The sequence below is a fragment of the Suricata suricatta genome, chromosome 5 (assembly GCF_006229205.1).
Source record: "Suricata suricatta isolate VVHF042 chromosome 5, meerkat_22Aug2017_6uvM2_HiC, whole genome shotgun sequence".
NCBI lineage: Eukaryota > Metazoa > Chordata > Mammalia > Carnivora > Herpestidae > Suricata > Suricata suricatta.
This window is the reverse complement of record NC_043704.1, coordinates 54,708,535-54,734,939: the sequence shown is the minus strand read 5'-3', so window position 1 is coordinate 54,734,939 and position 26,405 is coordinate 54,708,535. Positions and strand designations below refer to the sequence as shown.

Sequence of the window (26,405 nt, the reverse complement as noted above, 5' to 3'; positions counted from 1 at the left end):
TTAACCAGGCTCCATATGCAGTGCAGAGCCCAACACAGAGCTTAATCCCACAGCCCTAGAATCATGACCTGAGCTGAAATCAAGAGTCAGACGCTCAACTGACTGAGCCATCCAGGTGTCCCCAGCTTGAGTATTTTCTATGTGACCTCTGGTCATTTATAATCCTAATGTCATAAAACTTTTATGTCTGTGAATATTTGAGGTCTTGTTTGCGTTGATTACCTGTGAGCTACCTAAATTAGTTTGCTTCATTAAAACTGGTTTCTAGGGGGCCCTGGGTGACTCGGTTGGTCAAGCGTCCAGCTCCTGATTTTAGCTCAGACCATGATCTCATGGTTGGTGAGACTGAGCCCCATGTTGGGCTCTGTGCTGACAGCTCAGAACCTGCTTGGGATTCTCTCTCTCCCACTCTTCTGCCCCTCCCCCACTCGTGCCTGCACATTCTCTCTTTCAAAATAAATAAATACTTAAGAAAAAGGTTTCTAAAACATTATTTATCTGCAATACCATCATGCTTCCACTACTCAGTTACTTTAAAAAAGTATTACAATAAGGGATGAATCACAACAGGAAATACGTGTATAGACACACACTCTAAAACTAAGTATGAAATAGTTTTGCAAGCTTACGGCCTTCTGGCCAGCCAAGCAATGCAGAGCTGACACGCGTCTATAAAACATGAGGTGCAAATCTAAAACTTCCAGAAGAGCAACAAATATCCAACTTGTTCAATTAACGAAAGATTATCTGGAACTGTAAATCTGTACATTTTTTAAAATTAGATACAAGAGCTGACTAATCACTGAGTGAGGAAGCTGAACCATGAGCGAGTCCCTTATCTACTCGTGCAGCAGGTTGCGTAGGGCCTGTCAACACCTGAAGGGGCCTTTAAACCCCTGGAAGAGCAAGACCTAGGCATTCAATAGAATCACAAATGTCTCCTATAAATATTACATAAACCGCCATTTCAGTGGTTTCTGAGTGAAAACCCAGCCTCCTTCTGGCAGATGCACCATGTCCTAATGCTTTCATCATTTGGCTCTGTCACCGGAGTCAAGCCAATCAACATTCTCATTTTAATTGGAAACCACCTCACCCTTGCTTTTTGCAGGTCTTCTGCCACTTGTACTCCTCATTCTCTTTTTAGAAAGCCTAGGCTTCTGAAAAATTTGGGAAGAAATACTCCTTTGAGATGGCAAGTCTGTTCAGAGATAGAGCTAGTTAAAACAGGGATGTCAGATATGTTCATTTATGCCACCTTTCAACTCTGCACTACAAGCAACTTTTCCAGACCTTCCTACAAACCAAACTGTCCATGTGGCCAGTGAGCAAGGTTTGGTCTCTTTGGCCCTCCATCCTCAAAAATTGGGACTTACTTGTCAATGTTGGACTGAGTTCTGGCCACAGTTACACTCACGGGCTCAGCAGGATGCATCTGAAATCCTGAACTATGTTCTGGTACACACTTGTTCCTTCCAGCCTTCCTTGACCCTGGGACGTGGGCTTGACTTCTTCCCTGGAATTGTTCATTGCTATCAGACTTTCTCCTTTAAAATGCTCATTCCACATTGAGGTGGCTCAGTCGGTTAAGCATCGAACTTGGACTCAGGTCAGGATCTCATAGTTTGTGGGTTCCAGCCTCGCGTTGGGCTCTGTGCTGACAGCTCAGAGCCCAGAGCCTGCTTCAGATTCTGTCTCCCTCGCTCTCTGCCCCTCCCCTCTACTCACACTGTCTGTCTCACTCTCTCTAAACATGAAAAAATAATAAATTTTAAAAAGATAAATATAAAGTGCTCATTCCAGCTTCTCACAGGCTGTCACAGACTGGGCTATTCCATGAGATAAGGGGATAAAGTAGCAATAAATTAACTCATTCTTTAAAAAATGGTTTTGGGAAAGAGTAATTTTTAACGGCTGATTCTTCATGGAGGAATTTTAAGCATGTGACATCAAGATAAGAGGAGCTTTTGTAGATTTCCCTCAGGACAAGTCCAGAGGAAAGAGAAAACCTGAACTGTACTAACATCTTGTTTTTGTTTGTTCATCTATTAACCTGTTTTGTTTAGTTTTTGCATTTCATAAAGACACAATCCAAAAGCAAGTAATCAAGAAGTCTGTTGCTTCTGGGATCTTTTCAGTGCTCCTGGCCATACATCAGGTACTTCTTTTTATTTATTTATTTTTATGATACTTTATTCTGAGAGAAAGCAAGCATGAGTGGGGAAGTGGCAGAGAGAAAGGAGAGAATTCTGTGCTGCAAGCGCAGAGCCCAATGCGGGGCTCAGTTTCAAGAACCATGAGATCATGACCTGAGCTTAGAGCAAGAGTCTGACCCTGAACCAACTGAGCCACCCAGGCCCCACATATCGAGCACTTCTTAAAGAGGCTACACTGTATTCATCTGTGTATGCCCAGTGGCACTACTGTGCTGGACACATGTTAGGGACTTAGAAGTATTCATGAAACAAATTCATGAAACCGCCAGGGATCTAGAGAGCTTCCACTTTCAGAGAAGCCTGCTCTGAATCAACCCCCAGGAAACTCCTGGAGCCTAGATTCCAAGTAATTATTACCATTATTACCATGGTCTGTAAGTTCCATACAAATTTAGAAAACTATGTATCTTTTGTGTCATCCTTACAAAATAAGACATCTGTTGTGTAGCAAGGCTGTAATCTATATAAACTTTAAAAAACTTGCAGGAATGGATTCAACAGGGAATTCTGATAATACTAATTTTAAAGGAACCACATAAATCTATAGTCCTTATTATTTTTTCTAACCTTAAAAATAGGGGCGCCTGGGTGGCTCAGTCAGTTAGGCGTCTGGCTTCAGCTCAGGTCATGATCTCACGGTTCATGGGCTCGAGCCCTGCGTTGTGCTCTGCTGACAGCAAGCTCAGAGCCTAGAGCCTGCTTCAGCTTCTGTATCTCCCTCTCTCGCTGACCCTCCCCTGCTTGCACTGTCTCTCAGAAAATAAACACACACACACACACACACACAATTAAAAAAAAAATTCAGCTTTGAAAGAAATCCCAGACTACCCTGCTAAACTCTACTTTGTCTGTATCTAGTGCTTCATGTGGTTTGGTATAAAAGTTAACAGTGTGGACTCTCATGTTTCTTCCTGGATTCATAACCCTGGATCAACAGATTATTAACTGTGTGCCCTGGGGCAAGTAAGTAACCTAACTTTTCTTTGCCTTGGCATCTCATCTATTGAAAAGGGAGTATTAGCAGTGTCTACCACATGGTGAGGATTATATATACATAAACTGCTTAGAGTACTGCCTTGCATATAAAAAGCATATATGTACCTTGAGGGTTTGCTGTTAATATCATAATGATTAATCACAGAATATAAACATTCAAATCAACTTGAAATAAACTATAATTAACACGTATTAATCATTAACCTCATACAGCCCAAAAGTAACAATTTCATCCAAGATTACTGAGAACTTACTATAAAGAGATGCTTTGCTAAGTTTATTTATGTCACTTTAAAAAAATGTTTTTACATTTATTTGTTTTTGAGAGACAGAGCACTAGTGAGAGAGGAGGAGACACAGAATCCAAACCAGGCTCCAGGCTCTGGGCTGTCAGCACACAGTCCAACCCCAGGCTTGAACCCATAAACTGTGAGATCATGACCTTAGCGGAAGTCAGATGCTTAACTGACTGAGCTGCCCAGGTACCCCTCATTTATGCCACTTCAATCCATTACTCTCCTTAGTAAATATTACAAGTAAAAAAAATCTCTGCATTCCAAAATTCTATGGGTAGAATGAATGGGGAAAAGCCTAAATATAAACAGTGAGAGAACAGTTTAATAGATAGAATTTACAGTGACTAAGAATTCTGTGTAAATACTTTTATTGGCATTGAAAAGATATTTAGGTAAAAAAAACGGGGGGACAGGTTATATGGAACATATAAAGAGAATTTTTTTTAATAAAAAGACAGTATAAACATGTGCTAATATATGCATGGCCATAAAATAAAAAACTAGAAGAATGAATGTGAAAATTATTCACAACGTTAATTCTAAATGACAAGATTATGAGTGAGTTTTTCTTGTTTTTGGAAACTTTATATTGTAATTCTAACTTAAAATACAAATCATTCAAAAACCAAAAAAACAAGAAAACAGGGGTATATATATTGTAGGCTTTCATAAACAATAAGCTTTTTATTTTTTATTTTTAGAGAGAGTAGGGGGAGAGGGCAGAGAGAGAGAAAGAATCTCAAACAGATTCTACACTGTCAGAACAGAGCCTGACATGGGGCTTGATCCCCATAAACCATGAGATCATGACCTGAGCTGAGATCAAGAGTCAGATGCTTCCCCAACTGAGCCACCCAGGCACCACAACAATAAGTTTTTAGAACGCTAATTGGTTAAACACAGAATAACCGAATCATTCACATACTTACATGCACTATTAAGAATACGATTACTAATGTGTTAATAATTAACTACTTGGAAAACAAACTCAAATGCTAAAATTACTCCAAAGGATCAACCCAGTGATGCTTAGAATCTTAACTTTAAAGGAACTTTGGAACCATACCAAATATATAAACTATATCAATATCTGACACCTGACAGAAAACATGTGCTATTTTCTAATTGTTGGCTAATGAGGACCACTTTCTTTCTACATTTGCCATATTAATTTTAACTGATTAGGGAAGCAGGCTTCTCAGTGTTGCTGATATAGGTTACCAAGGTCATGTTGTGTTTGGGAACATGTCAGGGACGTTGTAGAAATATTCTGTACAATAAGTGAGATACACAACAAAATGCCAGATTGAAAACTTCTCACTTGAAGATTTTAGGTTTTTATGAGTCCGGATAGTCACCAACAACCAACCTTCAGAGAAAGATCTACTCCTTTCCAATTACATTCTCTAGCCAAGAATGCTGTAGGGCCGATTCTAAACATAATTATAAAGTGCCATCTAGTGGACGGTTTTTATAAGGTTTTTCTGCTTACACCTCGATGTTCTGGAGTAGTCATTAGAAAAACTACTCTAGGTGGATAAAAGGCACAAACTTATAGTTAAAAACTAAAGTCCTGGGATATAACATAGCCTAGTGGTTATAGTTAATACTAATGTAGTGTATATTTTTGTAAATTACTAAGAAGAGATCTTAAGAGTTCTCATCATCACACACACAAAACTTGTGTGGTGATGGATGTTAACTGCACTAAGTGTGGGGACCATTTCCCAGTATTTACAAATATCAAATCTGAAACTAATGTCATTAGTCAATTATACGTCCATAAAACTAAATAGATAAGTAGATAACAAATCTGTAAGAGGAAACACCTATCCTTTACAGCATTTCCTTACCAAGATCTGATCTGAGCTGTTGGACATCAGATCAATTTTAAAAGACCATACCTGTTTGGTGTTGGGAAGAGCAGACAGATGCACGTTAAAGAATGAAACAAGGCTACTTCTTACACTGTACATGAAAATAAACTCAAAGTGGATTAAAGACCTAAACCTAAGACTCCAAACCATAAAACTCCAGAAAGAAAATACAGGCAGTAAATTCTTGTCCATCAGTCTTAGTAATATTTTTTTTTTTACTGTGTCCTCATGCAAGGAAAACAGAAGCAAAAACAAACAATGGGACTACACATCCAAATAAAGACTACCTGCCAACAACATATCTGATAACTGCTTAGTATTCAAAATGCATAAAGAAATCATCTGACTGGACACAGAAAAAAATCAATCCAATAGAAAAAATAGGCAGGGACCTGAATAGACATTTTTTTCCAAAAAAAGACATACATACGGCCAATAGACACATGAAAAGATGCTCGACATCACTAATCATCAGGGAAATGCAAATCAAAACCAGTGAGGAATCACCACATGCCAGTCAGAATGATTACTATCAAAAAGACAAGAGGGTGCCTTGGTGGCTCAGTGGGTTAGCGTCTGACTCTCCATCTCAGCTCAGATCTTGATCTTTCAGTATGTGAGATGGAGCCCCATGTCAAGCTCTGTGCTAACAGCAGAGAGCCTGCTTGAGATTCCCTCTCTCTCTCTCTCTCTCTCTCTCTGCCCCCACCTCTGCTCATGCTCTTTCTCTCTCTCAAAATAAACTTATTATAAACAAAAGATAAGAAATAACAACTGCTGGTGAAGATGTGGGAAAAAGGGAGCCCCTGTGCACTATGGGTAGGAATGTAAACTGGAACAGCCACTGTAGTAAACAGTTTACAGTTTCCTCAAAAAATTAAAAATAGAACTACCATACAATCCAGTAATTCCACTTCTGGATATTTGCCTGCAGAAAACAAAAACACTAATTTGAAAAGATATGCATATGCACACCTATGTTTATTGCAGCATTATATTATAATAGCAAAGATATGAAGCAATACAAATGTCCACTGACAGATGAATGAATTAAAAAATTATGGTACATACATGTACACAGAGGAAGATCACTCAGCCATAAAAAAGGAAATCTTGACATCTCTAACAGCCTGGATAGACCTAAAGAGTTTTATGCTAAGTGATAAAGTCAAACAAAGAATCACAAATACTATATGATTTCACCTATATGTAGTATCTAAAAAACAAAGTAAACAAACAAAACAGAAACAGACTTATTAATACAGAGAACAAACTGCGGGGTATCAGAGAGGAAGTGAGTAAAATAGGTGATGGGGATTAACAGGTACAACCTTCCAGGGGTGCCTGGGTGTCTCAGTTGGTTGAAGCGTCCAACTCTTGATTTCGCCTCAGGTCATGATCTCACAGTTTGTGGGATTGCGCATGTCAGGCTCTGTACTGATAGCAGGGAGCCTGTTTGGGATTCTTTCTCTCCCTCTCCCCCTCCCCTGCTTGGGCACATTCTCACTCTCTCTCAAAATAAACAAACATTTTTTTTTTTAAAGAGGTACAAACTTCCAGTTATAAAATAAGTCATGGGGATGAAATAGCACAAAACAGGGAATATAGTCAATGATATTGTAATAACTTTGTATAGTGACAGATGGTAACCATCATGGTGAACATTTCATAGTATATATAAATGTTGAATTACTGTTTGTACAACTGAGACTAATATCTTATGTCAATTACACTTCATTTTAAGCTTTCAGAAAAATACACCTCTACTGATAACACTGTTTTGATTCTCAAGTTGAACCTCTGCCACCACCACAGAGAATAAGAGCCCAATTTACCTCATAAGTGGTCTAGGACCTACAAGGACAGCCTACACAAGTATTAGAAAGAAAATTCAATTTAACAAATGTGCTTTATACTTCACTTCATTTGATAATCAAAGGTAAACATCATTATATTAGAACAGTAATTACTATTACCAGTTCTGGAAGCTATATGAAAACAAATTCACTGGCCTGAATAACCTACATCTGATAACTGGAAAATCAGTAGAGTTTCCAGCAAAACCTTCAAAGTAGCACCATGTCCCTGCAGGTCCAACCTGCAAAGGACCTCTTTTACCATTAGGGGTGGCAATAACACAAGCTATGGCCAATTAAAATGAAACTAATGAGAAGCATTCTTTAATGTGGAATAAATACATAACCAAAGCAAAGTAGAAGTCTGAGTCATCCAACCAGATATTTATAGTTTGTCTGTGATAATTCAGATAAAAGTGTAGGCCTAGACACACTCAGATGAAATCTACATCTACCTAAATCTTCCCAGATACAGACTCAATATTTTGCCTTCAGAAGCAGAGTCTATAAATATTTTTAAAAGCTTCTAATTATCTAGATATTTTCAGATTCCCACAATATAAGAGGAAATGATCAATTTATTTGTAGAACATCCTACCCCACTGGTGAAATGAAAAGTTCTGACTTTGAAAAGAGTTGCCTGAAACCCGACATAGTGGATTTTCTTAGGAAACTGCATGTTTTACTGCTGTTGCTGGGTGTCATATTTAATTTATAGGATAGTATCTGTTTAAGGAGCTACTCTCCTAAAATGAAATGCTTCATTTTGTACAATTGATAGGGCCTGGAAATCCAGTCTTTGCAGGTCACTGTGTCCTCCAATTTACAGGTGAGGAAACCAATGCTCATAGGGATCAAAGGTTAGCTCAAGTTCACCAAACAAATTAATGGAAGAGGTAAGATCCAGGTTTCTGGACCACAAAATTAGAACCCTTTCCACTACACGATACTACTTTTTTATTCTTCTCTAAGTAGAGATGGAATGCTTCCATTAAATTCTTCTTGGATACCACAGCTGCATATTAACTTTAAATTTAAAAGGTCTATGTGGGTAACTACTGATCATATATGTATGAAAGACAAAGAGAGGTGTTATTGAACCTGTGAGTTTCTTCAAGATCATCAAAGAAAATCTCGTGGAATGGGGGCAGCTTCTGTGGAGCAATTTACATCAGTGACTTTGACAAGGGAACAGACCTAGCAGTTACTAAAGTGAAAACCGTCACTGTTCATGGAGAGGGTAGAAGAAGCCATTTCTGCTTCCCACCAGTATTGTCCTTAAGCTTGCATTAGCTGAGGAGACACCATTTCCTCAACAGGTGCTGAAAAAGTGACAAGTCATAGGCAGAAGTTCACAGATCAATCTTTAGTATCTGAAGAGGAAAAGTTATGATTTTACTTCTTTTACTTCTCCTCATCTCACGGGGTAAGTACAGATACAGCTCATATTTAGCTCTGAATCAGTTCCCATTTCCAGGGTCTGAGACTCTTACCTGTGTCTTCTCCTGTCAAATTTGGGGCAAAAACACTTCTCTTTAATTTTTAAGCTGTGGTTAAAAGTGTCCTTTATGTTATTGTTTTGCTGTTTATTTCTTCCTACTCACTGGAATGTATTTCTGACGTGATAAAAACACCCATAAGAGAAAAGTCTGAAAACTTGGATTCAAATACCGAGTCTAAGCAGAAGCATGCTTTAGCTAAATCATCTAACCTCTGAATCACTGGTTCCCTCCATCTGTGCCTGGAGAGGTCCTTCCAGCTCTAAATTATTCTAAAGCTGTATTTCTTGAAACACTCTACAACAGATTTCAACACAACGGAACTTAGCAGGCCTGTTCCTAACGCTACTTCTCCAGCAAAGGCTTTAATACAAGTCTGAGGAGTGAAGTGATAGGACCAAATCTAAAAGGAGTTCTTTGTAGGTTTTAAGTGAATTGCTTTTGAGAAAGTCTCGGCAGACATCTTACTTTGGCTCCTCCTCTATACAAACTGCTGTGGGAGCCTAAGAAAAGCAGCTTTCAAACATGCAAGTGTACAGATTTGGTCCTGCTGCCTCCAGGCTGCGACTGCTGCCAGGGGACGGGAGTGAGTCAAAGCAATTCTACGCATCACACGCCTCAATGTCTTCCCTTTACTTGGCAGCTATACACTGGGATCAGTCATCCAGCTAAATGTCAAGAGTCCCAAAGTCATTACTAGTGCAAAGGTTTCCAGTATGAAACTTCCAAAATGACTTAACTTTAAAATTATTACAAAGGGGGATCTTTTTATCTTATTAAGCTTGGAATAATTTGTGAAAAATTAAAAAGGGTAGTGAGATAATGACTTAGGAATTACTCAGTGTGTGTATTTGAAAGAACATTCAGATTATACCTTCTTGGATCAAAGGCATTACTGGAAATTATTAAAAGAAAAGAATAAGGTAAAATCAACAGGCATAGTTTTTAATACTACTTACAGCCTGAGAATTTTCAAAGATATTTATTTAAGAATGCTTATTTTTAGGTTCCTCTAACACTTACTTTCAGTTTTTAAGGCAGTATAAATGGATTTACTTGCATGATGCTTGAAAATTATATCATTATTAAGTATAATTAATGGTTTTGGCCAAATTACATCATCTGTAAGTTTGAATGCATTTTTTCTTCCTAAAAGAAAGCACAATTATCTTTACGTTTTGTGGTGTAATCACCCTGTAAAAAGCAGTTCATTTCCACCCTCCAACATAAATGAAATACTTGAGTACTCACTAAAGATAGTTCCTTTTTTATATAAAATGTTCTAGAAGTCTTTCAGATGAGAAGAAACTACCAATAAAAAAGGTACATGTTTAGAAGAAATGTATTTCCAACAAATAGGCTCCTTGATTTTTAAGGAATTCTGCATGTAATATGCTATGCTAATTTCTGAAAGTTTATAGGCACACATCGTCCTGAATAAGAGATATATCTAAGAAAAAAACTGACATGGCTCTAATGGTTAAAATAATCTATTCTTCTTATCAAGAGCGATTTGTAAAAAGGAAAATACAAAGGAGACACATTTTGACCTTTATCAGTAATGTTTTCATTCTCCAACAGCCTGATGAATTTTTAACTTTTGAATATACTTTGAATTTAAAAAACTATACAACTCAGTGGGAAGAGGAAATGAATAATAGGATTCCTGTGGTTTGGAGGGGCAGCGGGTGGGATGGTAGGTGGGTACTGAAGCAAAAATGCTGGGTTTTTAAAAACATGTTGAATAAAACTTTATTAAAAACAGATTTTACAGGGCCATTTTATCAGAAATTGACCTTTTAGACAGAGAATATGAAAATTTGCTATCTTACCCCAAGAAAAACTCTTTACTCTAATCAAACAAATCTCATTGTCATTACACCCCCCACAAGCTTTTGCTACTATGCAAATCCTTGCACCCTTTCTACTATAAGGAATGTTTTCTCTATCAACTTGTTCACTTTTATCCCTCATCAAAATTCTGCTAAAAACATACTGAATGTGCTCCTTCTCTTATTAAACTCATCCAACTTGATTTAGGAGTACTGTTCTTATTTTGAACTCCTACTTTGTTTTTCATTCAAAATCACATATTTATAGCATTAGAACAAACTATAAAGATTATCCAACTTAACTCTCATTCAAAGAAGAGGAAATTGAAGTCCAAATTAGGAAACTGGCTCAAAGTCGAAGAACTTGTTCAAGATAAAAGAACTGAGAGATGCCTGGGTGGCTGAGCCCATTAACCTTCCAACTCTTGGTTTCAGGTCATGATCCCTTCTTGGTTTGAGACCAAGCCAGGCATCGGCTCTGTGCTGACAGCAAGGAGCATGCTTGGGATTCTCTGTCTCTGTCTCTGTCTCTCTCTGCTTCTCCCCTGCATTCTCTCTCTCAAAATAAATAAATAAACTAAAAAAAAAAATTAAATAGCTGATACCAGTACAGTGTCGTTCCTATGTTAATTTTTCATTTTCATTCATCACTGAGAAAGTCTAAAAGGTAACATTTCTGAAGGCAACCAAAGTTTATTCATTTAATATTTTTAAAACACAGAGTAGTAAATCATTGACACCCTTGACAAAATATAAAAATTTCATTCCATTAAATTCATTTCATTATAATGACCAACAGTCATTCACCATTCAATATAAATATACTGAGCACCCACTGCCTTGCCAGGCAACTTAAAAAAAAAAGGCTAAACAATATATGAGAACTAAGAAGGCATTCAGACACATGAGAGAATTTGTCACAAGATTGTAATATTTTCCTGGAAAGGTTTAATTAACTGGCCACACCATATTCCAACAGATTACAGTGCTTAATAAAAATAATACCAGAGTCTATATTCTTCCTCTTTTCCAGCTGTCCTTTCATATCATCCCCAACTTCAACCTCTACATAATTCACACCTTATACTGACAATACAGCATAATACAGATTCATAAACTCTGTAAACTATCCAGGAGGTTTCTACTCGGTCTACAAAATATTCAGTTATGCTTGAAAACTTCAATCCTATTACCTTAGCTCTCCTTTAACTCAAAATACCATTTTTTTTTTACCACGTCTATAGAGTAGCAAGAACCTTCCTACCAACAGGTCGAATTCTCCTAGTACTTACTTTTCAAATTGTGACTTCAGAAAAAGAATGATCTTTCTTAAATACCCTATGCTAAGAGTTATGCAGAGAGTACATAAAACAATTAATACACTTATTTCATGCTTGGAGAGCTAAGGTGAAGAGATCCTTTCACACAAATGACTCCAAGACATCTGCTCTCACTCTCAATTCAGCATTCCAAACAAGATACAACATTTCATCCGAAAGTCATCAAACAGAAGGTAGCATTTCCAACTCACCAAGTTTAGGTTGTTTAGGACTTTCCCCAACCATATATATTAGTCTACTATACCTATCTAGGATGAACAGTCACAAGTAGAAACTTTGCAGACATATGATTTTCAAGAAAAGGATCTCAGAAAACAGAAGCATAAAGTTAACCTGGATTAGTAAGTGCAATAAAATTTATTCTTTTAATACACTCTTCCACTGAATATTTAGTTAATGCCAGAGACTTATCAACACTCTTTTTCTCCCAAAATATTTACAGCAACAGTATCTCAAGGAGACAATCAGTTTGCAGACCTATATGGATCCAATAAAATGTGTGAATAGTTTTATACCACTGCACTCAATTTTACAGTTCCTAAAAGTCTTTTGGGACATCATTCTCAGTATGCTTCTGGCTTTGTCCATTTCATTCTTTGAATTGATTTTCCTTGGGGAACTAAAAGCATTCATCACTTTTTGCCAAACACCACGCACATATAAAATTACAATTTTTTTTCATCTTGTGAACAATATTGAGATGTATCCCTTGTCAGGCCAATCTTGAGATGATGATTCAATGTCTTCCTCTGAGGATGAAGGAAACAATTTAAAAGAAATGGTAGGTATATTATCATTTAAATTCTCTTATTAGAAGTCTCAGTAGGTGTTTACACTCAAATCTCCCCAAATTGCAATGTAAGATTATCCTACATGTAGATTTGGAAGACTTGGGAGTTACAGACAAGTTTTTATTACAGCAGCCAGAATCAAATCTGAATGCTTATTTTTATTTCTTTCCACTACCCAAATCAAATAACTTTTGTTGGGCAACAGCAGACATTCAGCTGAGTCTATGAACATATTTCAGACAGCTGCTTCCTATTTGGGAACCTAAAACTATTTTTGCTTTAAGAAAATGCAGGTTATATGAAGAGAAATCAAAATGAAGATTAAAAAAAAAAAAACCTCCCACAAAAAGGGGCTTCACTTTAGCACAGTTTGAGGATAAAACAGCAATCTGAAATATATATGTAAATCTCATTAAACCAGAACACAACTACGACATATTTTGGGTGAAACTATTTTTAGCCTAAGGTGACAAATTATAAAAATAAGCTAACATCAATTTAAAACCCTCTCAGAAAGTCTTAGACAGGAGGTACAGAGATTGTTGTTGCTGACAGTGGGCGACTCATCGGCGGTCAGTACGTACACTTCTTCAAGTCTCCAACCTCTTCCACGTAGTATAGATGTATACCTTTTTTTTTTTGCTTTTTATTTTTTTTAAATAATTTATTGTCAAATTGGTTTCATACAACATCCAGTGCTCTTCCCCACAAGTGCCCTCCTCCATCACCACCACCTCTTCCCCCCCCCTTCCCCTTCCACCCTCAGTTCACTTTCAGTATTCAGTAGTCTCTCAAGTTTTGCGCCCCTCTCTCTCCCCAACTCTCCCTCTTCCCCTCCCCCTGGTCCTCCGTTAGGTTTCTCCTGTTCTCCTGTTAGACCTATGAGTGCGAACATATGGTTTCTGTCCTTCTCTGCCTGACTTATTTCGCTTAGCATGACATATATGTATATCTTAAACCATAAAAGTTATTAATCACTAAAGTATTGACTCTAAGATCATTCTCTCATTAAAAAATAAACTTCACTCAGGGCACCTTGGTGGCTCAGTTAGGCTTCTGAGCCTTGGTTTGGCTCAGATCATAATATCAGTTAGTGAGTTCGAGCCCCATATTGGACTCTGCACTGACAGCGTGCAGCCTGCTTTGGATTCTCTCTCTCCCTCTCTCACTGCCTCTCCTGTGCTTGATCTCTCAAAATAAAGAATAAACTTTAAAGAAAAAATAAACTTCAGTCTATTATTAACAAGAAATTCAGTTGTGTAGTAACATTTCTGCAATGATCTACAGATATTAAAAGTTTTCTGGCTAACTTTCATTGAACCAAAAAAATTAATCACAATTATTTTCTAAATATTCCATTTTACCCTATAATTTTTATTGTAAGAAAGTGGGACATTGATGTCATTTCTTGTAGACTAAAATTACTATTTGGTAGGAAATACAATCTCTTCCTATTTGTTCTTCATTTATACAGAACATATTATGGACCCAAATTTTGTCAATTGACATTTTTCTCTAACTTATGAGAAAAGAGGGGCACCTGGGTGGCTCAGTTGGTTAAGTGTCTGACTTTGGCTCAGGCCATGATCTCACAGTTTGTGAGTTCAAGCCCTGTGCTGGGCTCTGTGCTGACAGCTCAGGGCCTGGAGCCTGCGTCGAATTCTGTTTGTCTCTCTGTCCCTTGCCCATTTACTCTCTCTCTCTCTCTCTCAAAATAAATGAACATTAAAACACATTTTTTTAATAAAAATAAAATAAAATCAGAGCTCCTGGGTGGCTTAATAGGTAAGAGTCTGACTTCGGCTCAGGTCATGATCTCACGGTTTGTGAGTTAAGCCCCACATGGGGCTCTGTGCTGACACCTCAGAGCCTGGAGCCTGCTTCGGATTCTGTGTCTTACCCCCACCCCCCTCTCTCTCAAAAGTAAATAAACATTTAAAAAATTAAAAAATAAAAATAAAAGAAAATAAATTATTAGAAAAGAGCATTTTCTTACATGCTGTGATGGAGACATAGCTGAGTCTAATATATAATAACATCTGTATCAAACTCAAACTCTGGTGTACTGACATCCAATTATGTATATAAGAATATGTATGAATAGAGCCTTAATTTGTATCCATTTAATAATTCCAAATAAAGGATAAAAATCAAATCAGGGATAAAACGTTCATCTGTTCTCTATTTCCATGCTTCATGACTCAGAGCAAGGAGTATAAAGGCTTGGACTTAGCAGCCGGATAGGCCTGGCAATGGATTTTTGCCACTACTAGCTGCCTAATTCAAGGGCGTCTGTTCATTCATCTTTAAAAGTAGGCTAGTACTTACTTCATAGGACGGAAGGATAGACACAGGTAATACGGGAAACCCCTTCAGAGTGTCTCACATATGCTGTAAATAGTAAATAAATATTGTACACATACTTAGTAAATACTTTTGAAAAAAACATAAATGAATGTATTTTCTTCCTTCTTCAAGTCCTTTGGTACTACCTGACCCTAAGAGATGATTACAGTAGCTTCTAAATGATAATCCCCATTTCCTTACTAATCTCTATCAATAGATTTATTCCGAATCATGCTTTGTGCCTTTCACTCTCTGGATCCAGACTCTCTGATGGCACTTCATAGTCTACTCTCAGAACGTCATTCTTTAGGTTGCACGGTCATCTTTTTTGTGCCCTCCCTGCCTCTCCTCACCCTCTCTCTTTAGCATAGACACACACACACACAGACACCATGGAGACACACATAAAATCTGGCTCAAAGCTTCCTTTGCCTTTCTCTATATCACAGAAAATGCACTCTAGGCCCAGCTACTGGCATTTGTGTACTTCCTTGCCTCTCATTACTTGCCCAGAGCTCCTTGTTTAAAAAAAAATTTTTTTTTTGAGTGACAGAGAGAGACAGCGTGAGCAGGGGAGGGTCAGAGAGAGAGGGAGACACAGAATCTGAAGTAGGTTCCAGGCTCTGAGCTGTCAGCACAGAGCCCAATGCGGGGCTTGAACCCACGGACCGTGAGATCATGACCTGAGCTGAAGTCGGACGCTCAACCGACTGAGCCACCCAGGCGCCCCCAGAGCTCCTTGTTTAAAATGTTTCTTCTTTCTTTCTCTCCATGATCCTGGGAAGGATAATATCTACTTCCTTCAAATTTCTTAATTTCCTACAGCATGAACCATAACTTTCTTGTGACCCTCTTCTATTAGTGTCTCAAATGATTATATGAAATCCATGACTCTTGACCTCTCATTGTTTTAACCTCCACTCCAGACACTTCCACATTATCATCAATCATCAGTAACCTGCTAATTACAGACAACGGGTCTTCAATATAAAGTCTACTGAAAATTACAGACTTAAATCCTGTAACTTGTCCATAGTTCATCCTCTCCGTAACTAAAAACTCTCACTGGAAAGGAAGGGCTGAGGAAGGGTGGGTATCCCTTATTGGTCTTTGAAGTTCCCAGAAAAACGTAGGGACATAAATAGGAGAACACAATCCATCTCCATTTCACCATCCTTACTAAGTACAAAGAGAAAAGAGCCAGAACCCTTTAATGAAAAGGGTCTTTGAGATCATTTAAATGCAAATAATTTCCAACAAATCAACAAAAGTCTCAGGCACAGTTTTAGAAGTTTGAAGTAAAAAGAAACATACTCAAATCAATCCTTGAGTAAGCTCCAGTAAGAGCAGAAGAAAGGCTGTCTTGATGAGCTTTAATCCGGAGAGAATGGCTGACTGGGGAGGGCGACTCCATTTAGTGAAAATCAGAGCCACTCCTGCCAGGCGTGGGGATCTTACCTCTCTGACTCAAAAGCTCCCGCATGCCACCTTGGCGAGATCCAGCCTGGTTCTTAGCAATTGGCAGGTTATTAATTGATGAACACACAATACAGGGCAGCTTGAGACTCGCAGAATGTTAATACTGCCGTCTGACCAGTGTAAGGGTTAAGTAACAGCAAATAACTATAAATGGATGAAAACAGCAGCCAAGATTCCTCAAAGCTCAGAACAAACCTTAACCTAAGGGCAACGATGCCATCATTCAAATGAGACAAGGTGCTTGGCTAGCACAGGGAGAGGCAGTAAAGTGTCCACTGGCTAAGCACAAAAGAAAAATACAGATTCTGAGTATGATTTGGTGGGAGAAATATACACAGAAGAAAACCATATTTAGTGATTTTTAACAACACTACGATGTCAGGTGATCTTCCTGGAGGAGCCCGAATTCCTCAAGGCAAGAAGGAACAAAAAAGTGCAAGTGCTCTACTTTCTGCTCCACTATTTTTACATAAAACACTTGGTGATTTATTTTTTGGGTTTCATAAAACCTAGTAAAAGCCCTTTAGAAACGTGGATTTTGCAGCTAAGATAATGAATGATAATATACTGGGAAATTAACTTCAGGAAAACAGACCACTTCTGCTTCCTCAAAATTAGAGACTCCTCTGAACATTTCACTGTTTTGTTAACCAGATATAAACTACCAGGCAAAATGAATATTGTTATTCCTACAACACCTACATCTGAGTGAAGCTACTCAGAACTATTTAAAAAAAAATCTATATTTTATATAATTACATGGTCAATTACATAACGCACAACATTGAGCATACTTTTACGTGTATTACTAATTTTGCTGTACAACAGATACAAAAGTAAAAATTAAATATTTAGTTCAAAGTTTATTCTTAACATAGCATCTAAAAATGCCTCCTTTTGAGTTAAGCCCATTCAATGCAGAATCTATCATGAATGCACTTCCTAACTTTTGAAAGGAAATTTTGTATTAGATGTTTATATACATTTATACACATTTTACTATACTAAAGGACAATTCAAGTTATTAATACAATGGTATATTGTTAATATTTGCTACAACTTAATTATTACAGAATATACAGTTCTCTTTCAAAAGACATTAAACTAAAACAAGAATACTGAATGAGTACTGTAGATTTCCTGAAGCACTTTCAAGCCTGTCTAAATTTATAACATACTAAGTGAATTAGTATTACAAAAGAGACTTTTATAACAGATCATTTAAAATATTAATGTGAATACTTAACAGGTCAAACCTTTTACATTAATCAAAGACACAATTTAAGACTGGTTAGAATGAATATTCTCCTATCAATAAAGTTTTTGTGTCAGGTAATTTATCCCATTTTTTCCCTTATAAGCATAAAAGGATGTTTCCTTGCATTCCTGAGGAACGAAACATAATCTGTTCCTCTAGAGATAGGATGGTATTAACTGCTTCTTTTGAGAATAGGACATCTGGCATAATATGTTTTTGTAGAGTTTTGTCAAGTAAGCAGTTAGGAGGGGTGAATTATCACAGACAGTCTGGCTTCTTGCTGTTCGTGGCTGGACAGCCCAGTAAATTTTGAGGCTTTTATGCGTATGGAGGCTGGAGGCGGGCAGTTAACAACTGAGCTCTCAGTAATAAGTAGTTTAACAATAAAAAAGGGAACTACAAAGATTTTTTAAATTCCAAATCTAATGTTGAATTATGTTAATGTTGTTAAAAGTAAACCTTTCATTAAAAAAGTTTTCCTTTTTTCTTCTTCTTCCCTTTTTTTTTTTTTTTTTTTTTTGGTGGTGGTGGTCTTATTTGTTTGGTTTCGTTTTGTTTTTTGTTAGATAGACAATTCTCTGGCCTTATTCTCTCCTGAACTTAAAATCTGCCAGACTTATGCAGGTTTTTTCACAAAGGAGATGCATGACATTGTGTACATATTACACTATTTTATGTTGCTGAATAAAAGTCAGAAGGACCCTGCTTCGGGGTGCCTGGGTGGCTCAGTCGGTAAAGGGTCCGACTTCGGCTCAGGTCATGATCTCACAGCTTGTGAGTTCGAGCCCTGCGGTGGGCTTTGTCCCTGGACAGCTCAAAGCCTGGAGCCTGCTTCTGATTCTGTGTCCCTCTCTCACTCTGTCCCTCCCCAGTTCATGTTCTGTTTCTCTCTCTCTCTCTCTCTCAAGAATATATAAAATATTTAAAAAAATTTTTTTTAAAGATGAAGAAGGAACCTGCTTAATCTTAGTTCATAGTCAAACACTCAGGTCTATGACCAGAACTCTCAGGAGGGAATGGCAGTATTTATAATTTATAGAAAGCAAAGACAGAGTTTGTGACCTTTCTCCATGTAGTTTGCTCTCTGGTGCCCTTGGCCTTTGATCCACAGAGTTCAGAGGCAGTCACAAAATGAAATCTGGACAATAACACATTTAGACTCCCTGCAAGAGCTATGGGAAGACTGAGTGAAAGTAGTGAGAGGGTGAATTCAGGCCCTCACCTGCCATCTATGGGGAGCTGAGACATCCCTAGCATAGAAGCCACAGGAGAAGGGAACAGACAATGCTTCTTCTGCTAGCACCAGATGAATACTGATCACTGCCTCCAAGGAAAGGCCCAACAGTAAAAATCAACATTGACTCAAAAATGGTAACTGGACTGTGAGAAGAGGCATAAGGTTAAGTTGTACGGCACATAACAAAGGGCAGGACGAACTGCCGTGGACACAGCTTGAGGCTGAAGGAAGAGGAGGAGGAGTCGGGCACAGACGTCCAGATTGTACACCGAAAAATGCCTGGGCAGCATAGTGAATGAACCTGGGAAGCCAAAGACACTCAACATTTACAAAGAACGATAAATGTATTCTTTCTCTAGAACAAATCAACCCTAAATAACAAAGAAGGGAAGGGAAAGTTCAACGTATGCCCCACCTGCTGTGGTTATGGGAGACAAGAACTCCCAGGTTGCTATGAAACAGTCATGGGCCTAAATCCCAGTAAGGGAGATGGATTCAGGCTTTGGTGGTAGTGCTTAGACATTGCGAGAAACAAAGTTCCATTTCAACTGAAGAGAGAATACAAAACGCTGAAGTCAAAAGGAATCCTACAGATCACTGGTCCACCATTCTCATTTGTCAAAAAACCAGAGTGAAGCTCAAGGAAAAACAACTACTTGTGGTCTAGAAAGCTACACAAGGGCAGAACTATTTTCAGTATGCATGATTTTTGCCCACTGCTTTTGGGGAAATTATTATTACTGAGCAAGAAAAAGGCATTTCAGTGCTTTTCAGGCATTTATACCATTCCTTTCTTCATTCAATGAATATTTAATGAATAGTAAACACTAGGCACTTGGCTAGATCCTGGTACACGCCTGGAAAACCTCAGAAAATGAATGTGACTGATAAGTGTCAAGCAACCAGTCTGACAACAGGCAAAATATGGAACTCAACCAACTAAAATTATAGAACACTAAGTACGGAGTATAAGGTTGGAAGAACTGTGATATGAAAACTGGAATGGATAAGTATAATCAGATACCAAAAGAATTACTGGTTGAGAAAAACAGGAGTGGATGAGGGAGAGAACAGGGGAAAGAATGGCAAATACAAGTAGAGCCAAGTCCCTGAGCTCTGGGGACCTTTGCAATGCAGAACTAAACAGTTAAGTCACTGCAGCTTGCAAACAGTCCTCTGTGGGTCACTCTTTCTCTATCTCAACTCGAATTAAGGAAAAAAGACATAAGTAAAAGATGTGCACATTTATTTCTCTGCCGCAACTTTCTTTAGAAGTCAGGAACGGGTAACAATTTTCACTTAACATAAGAGAACACAACATTATTATGATGTGGTTTTCTTGGGAGAAAAAAACTTAGCAAACACCCAGCCATTTCAGGGTGTCTGATTCAACTGAGTTTGAGAGAAGGTACAAGTGACAAGTGGAAAACTGTGACAAATAAAAGCAGGATAAAACTAATTAAAAAGGGGTGGTGGTGCATGGGTGGCTCCGTAGGGTGAGTATCCAACTCTTGGTTTTTGGCTCAGGTCATGATGTCACAGTTCATGAGACCGAGTCTCCTGTTGGGCTCCATGCAGACAGCACAGAGCCTGCTTGGGATTTTCTCTCTCCCTCTCTCTCTCTCTCTCTGCCTCTCTCCAACTCATACATACTCTCTCAAAATAAATAAATAAACTTAAAGAAATAAAAATGAAAAATAAAATAAAATGGTCATCAAAAGAAAGTGAATAAATAAAGTATTATTTTCTGACAATGATACACAACTGTGATCATAAATGAATTACAAGTATAAACAAGGAGGACTCCTAAACATATGATGCTGGGCAGCAAAATTAGATGTTGCATCAGAAAACAAAATATTGTATTATTAATATAAAATTCAAAAACACGCAAAACAATGTAGGGGATACATAAGTATGTAAAAAAAACTGTAAGGAGAAACAAGGAAGTAATGAACTTAACATTCAGGATTGGGTGGGCAAGGGGAAAGGCGTGATGTTAAAGAGAGCTAATGGAATCCACCCAGGCCAGGTGCAGCTCTGTCTCCTAAGTTAGTGGTAGGGACTCAGTTATTCATGATAATATGATTCTTCGTATCTTCTCCCAATGTTATAAATATTCCCTGTATAGATAGCATTTCTGAATACTACCAGGTTGCTTCTACTTTTAAAAGGTTCTCAGAAATAACACTATATTTAACAAACTATTTTAAAGATGCTTTTCAGGTGTCTATAAGTAATAAGTACCTAGCATGCATGTATACTTAAGAATGTATAAAATTATTTAATTCACGCAACAACTCGGAGGTAAATATTTTCATCCTTAGCTTACCTATAAGGAAACTGGTATTCAGTGTTACATACATTGTCCAACATTACACAGCTAGCAGGGGTGGGACTCTAACCATATCCAACTCTGAAAATCGTGGTATGTCTGTAGGTAAGGCTTTCTAAAATATAGGGGAAAAATTTTAATTTCAATACAAAAACAACTAACTTGTCATAAGGGTTTACTGTTTTAATTCATCTTCATGTTTAAAATGCATCCCTAGGAGCGCTGGGAGGCTCAGTCGATTAAGGCTCCAACGATCCTAGGGTTGTGGGAAGGAGTCCCGGGTCAGGTTCCACAGAGTGTGCGGCCTGCTTAAGATTCCCCACCCCCTCTCTTTCTCTCTCTCTCTCTCTCTCTCTCTCTCTCTCTCTCTCTCTCTCTCCCCCCTTTCTGCCCCTCTCCCCCACTCATAGTCTCTCTGTCTAAAAATAAAAATAAATATAAATAAAAAAATAAAATGCATTCTTAGATCACATTCTAATGGCATGTATTCATTTTATGTCATAAGTACCTCTTTATTATTTCATAGTCACAATTTACCCTTAAACTATAAATTCTAAAACTGGCAACAGATACCACTTATGTTTATGGAAAGTCTCAACTAGGCTGTACTTCTTTTCATAACTTGAATTTCCTTAAGACTGAAGTTGAAGGAAAGCTAGCTGTTGGTAGGCTATTACTTAGCACTCTTATTTTACTGCCCTCCCATCAGGGATTCGCTCATAGACAAGCCAACAGGCTGGACAAGCTCCACAGAAATTACTCACTTCCACCCTCTCTTTCCGTATCTTTCCACCATACTTTAAACAAGCAGGAAACCTGATTAATACCACCTGGTTTTCTCTCCTGGGTCAGCTTTGGCCCTGTGCAGCATGCATACCACACCACTCATCTATGCAATTATTTGCCAGCTTTTTATTTTGTTGTTTTCATTTGCATATGTGTCTAGCCTGCAAGAACCACTGAGAAGAGATTACAAACCTATTTCTTCTGAGCTATGCCCTAACTCATTCTTCTTTACCCAAAGCATCACAGGCTGCGCTCTGTAAACAGTAGTCACTTAGTAAATGCTGATTGACTTACTACAGTAGAACAATTCGCCTCTGGTATTTCTCAATATCCCAGTGAATCCTCCACATCTATAAACATGCTGGAGATGATACCAGGTACTGCTAGAAGCTTGGGGTCTTCCTGAGAGTGCCTGGGACAAGAAAAACACAGAGAGAGACCAAAGACAGTCAGGAGAAACACAGAGAGGAAACATGGAAACAAACAGAGCACAGTGTAAGAAGAGTGAAAGAGTCAAGAGTTACAGAGGGACTAAGCAGCCAGAGACACTTGAGAGACAGGGAGGAAGTTGGCAATCTCACTTTGGATTGGAAACTACATTTTTAGTACCATACAGTGTGTAACAGGTGCCCTCATGTTACTACATTATGAGATAATTATTTCAAAGTTATTTCTAAGGTTTTTCTGAGCTTTTATCATTTTCTATTAAAATCTGTCTTTACAGTCTCATCCTTGGAGATACACAGACACAAACACCTAATATCCTTAAAACAACCTAGCTGTAAATTGAAGAAAAAAAACCCACTTTTTCCAAGTCTCTAACTTAGAAAATGGTTACTCCAAAGGGGTAAAATTACTTGCTCAAGGTCATAAGCAAGAAGGTGATCACTGAGGCCCCAAATCTTCTGATTCCAAAATCCAGTGCTTTTTCTTATATCTCATGTTCTCTATTAGAAATGAATCCTATATAAGGGTGCCTGCCTGGGTGGCTCAGTTCGTCAGGTATCCGGCCTTTGGTTTCGGCTCAGGTTGTGAATCTTGCAGTTTCATGAGTTCAAACCCCACATCAGGCTCTCTGCTGACAGCAAGGGGCCTGCCTGGAATGTTTTCTGGCCCTCTCTCTCTGCTTCTCTCCCACTTGCCCTACATCTCTACCTCTTTCAAAATAAATAAGTGAAGTTAGAAAAACAAAAAAGAATCCTGTATAAATTGTATAAATTCAAATTATACATTCAAAATACAATTTTCTTTTGAGACACTGAACTACTTCATTTACTCACTAGGATACTACCTCAGAGCTTTATTTGTTTTAAAAATCTATCAGAAAAAATAAGTCAAAATGAAAATATATCAGAATGATAGAAAATTTCAAACAAATTAAGTGAATGGCCACTTGACAAAATTTTAATGTTTAAAAAAAGCTAGAGTTCATTGCTTCTATAACTTGGTAATTTCAAAGTCTTAATGATTCAAACACATTTCAGCTGAAAGATTAAAAATTATTCCATATTTCAATGAATTCTTAGATTTAGATTTAAATACTAGTAAGCTTGCCTCACACTTAGCCGCTCATGTCTCAAACTAAAGTCTATACTGTATGCAATTCGATTTCAGGGTACTATAGTAGAAATGATTTATGGGGCGCCTGGGTGCCTCAATTGGTTGAGCATCCGGCTTCGGCTCAGGTCATGATCTTGCGGTTCATGGGTTCAAGCCCCGCGTCCAGCTCTGTGCTGACAGCTAGCTCAGAGCCTGGAGCCTGTCTTCAGATTCTGTGTCTCCCTCTCTCTCTGACCCTCCCCTTCATGCTGTCTCTCTCTGTCTGTCAAAAGTAAATAAAAAACATTTCAAAAATTAAAAAAAAAATGATTTAGAGGTGCTTGGGTGGCTCAGTCAGTTAAGCATCCGACTTCAGCTCAGGTCACTATCTCGCGGTTTGTAAGTTTGAGGCCTGGGTCAGGCTCTGTACTGACAGCTCACAGTCTGGAGCCCACTTCAGATCCTGTGTCTCCTCTCTTTCTGCCCTTCCCTTGCCCTCACTCTCACACGCGCGAGTGCTCTCTTTGTCTCTCTCAAAAATAATCATTAAAAAATGTTCCTTTAATTAAAACAATAAATGATTTAATGCATCATCCTTTCTATTAGTATTGTTTTAGTATTTTCTCTGGAGGGATACTTTTACTCTTCTAAATAATAATGCCCTTTTGAAAGCAATGTAATTACCAGAAAAGCTCCTGTGATACAAGGGTAAGTGTGTTATTGGATTTCACAGCAAGACAAGATAATAGGAATACAAAGAAATTTCTATTTAATTGTGCATCAATATATTTTTTTATGTTCAGCAATTTTTAAACCAGAAATTTTCAAATAAGGTCTAAAATACAGTGCTGCTCTGCCCTCTAGTGACTGGCGAGGTTTTGCTAACTACATGACTTTATTTATTTTTTGAGATTCTTTTGTTTTTAAATGTTTAATTTTTTTTTCTGAGAGACAGAGAGAGACAGTGTGAGCAGGAGAGGGCAGAGAGATAGGGAGACACAGAATCTGAAGCAGGCTCCAGGCTCTGAGCTGTCAGCACAGACACGGGGCTCAAACCCATGATCATGACCTGCGCCGAAGCCGGACGCTTAACCAACTGAGCCACCCAGGCACCCCTTGTATTTATTTTTTAATTTGCTTCCTGAGCAATACTCAGAAATTCTTAATACATATAATGGCTGCTTCTTATAACATAGACAGTAAATAAACAGTATTTGCCAACTTTTCAGATACAGCTTGTGCTTTGAACACATAGGAAAAAAATATTTTTTTCAATAGGGATGGTATACCTAAGCATTGCAAAACAAAACAAAACAAAACAAAACCACACACATTAATATAATCTATTCCAGTCCTTATTCAGATTTTTATGCAATTTATTTAGAAAAGTCAAAGAATTGTATTCATGTCAGAAACTTCACAAATTTTGTAACTATAAATCAATCCCAAATTGGTTAATTCCATAATTTGGGGGAATGAGGTATCAAGGTGAGTGGCACTATATACACCACACATAGATGAATAATTTTCTACTAATTATAATAGGGTAAAAATATGCTTAAGATAAAACTATTCTGAACATCACTTTCATTTACCCTTAATTGTTCAAGTGGCACTTTAGGATTTTCCTGAACCTCAGGGCTGTCATTAGGAAATTGACTGTCACTTTATCTGGAAACATTAATCAAGGAATGAGGTAAGACAGAGTTATACAGCCATTCACCCAAATATTTCAGGGAAAGTAGGTATGTTTCCCTCTTAGATTCTCTTGCCATAAACTCCTTGTAAAGAATTGAATCATTTCTAGAAGAGCATTTCTATTCTAATCCCAAACACACTACTTCCACACACCTATGTAAAAAATAAACATTACATCTGTACACATAAATGTAAAAGGATACCTGAGTTTGTGAGAATAATCCAGACAGTATGGTATCCTACTTAGGACACAAACCCTAGAGCAGGACTGCCGCAGTTTGAATTCCAGCTCTGCAACTTATTAGCAGTGTGACTTCAGGCAGATCATTAACCTCTCTGTGCTTCACTTTCCTTGTCTACAAAATGTGAATAGAAGAGACACCTACCAATAGCAATGTTTTATATCTTGATAGGTACTTGGGTTACACAGGTGTATGCATTTATTAAAACTCAGAGAAGGTACATTTAAGATTTGTGCACTTTGTTAAATGTAAATTTTATATTAACAAGTTGTAAATATTGAACTGTAGTCAATCATAGGCATGCTGAAATATTTACGGGAGGTGTAATTTACTTCCAAAGAAGTAAAAAATGAACTGATGGATAGATTACAGATATGGAATAAAATAAGTACAATAAAAATGTAATAGTTTTAACTGTAGTTAACAGTCAAATCTAGGTGGTGAATATGAGTGTATAATGATGTTTGAAAGGTTCATAATAAAATGTTGGAGGAAATAAATCCACTTCTCCTAAACCTGATGTGAAAATTAACATATATACATAACAGTATCAAATACACAGAAAAGTACCTGATAACCAATTATGGCAAATGGCAATATGTTCAAGCAAATGAAAGTGATCTCTTCTTTCCTACTTGGAGGGAAAGGGTAAGAAAATAATGAGATGTTGAGCTCCCACACCAGAATGAGAAGTAGCCATCAAGGGTGTTATTTTATAGCTCAACTTTCAAGTAATTCACAAAACTGCATGAGCCATGTAGAGAACATAGTCTTGAAAGTCA

At 37.7% G+C, this 26,405-nt stretch overlaps 1 protein-coding gene and 1 pseudogene across 15 annotated transcripts in view; one reads left to right on the top strand and one right to left on the bottom strand.

Annotated features, from left to right (window-relative positions):
• Positions 1-26,405, bottom strand: part of BBX (BBX high mobility group box domain containing) — a 275,389-nt gene that overhangs the window by 127,336 nt on the left and 121,648 nt on the right. Inside the window, exon 4 of one of the 15 annotated variants that reach the window (XM_029939239.1) lies at positions 22,439-22,556. The exons of the other annotated variants lie outside the window; for them this stretch is intronic. The gene's annotated coding sequence lies outside the window, so the exon portion shown is untranslated. The remainder of the gene's footprint in view (positions 1-22,438; positions 22,557-26,405) is intronic. 15 annotated transcript variants of the gene reach the window in all.
• LOC115291141 overlaps positions 1-26,405 on the top strand; it is a 147,199-nt pseudogene that overhangs the window by 2,162 nt on the left and 118,632 nt on the right.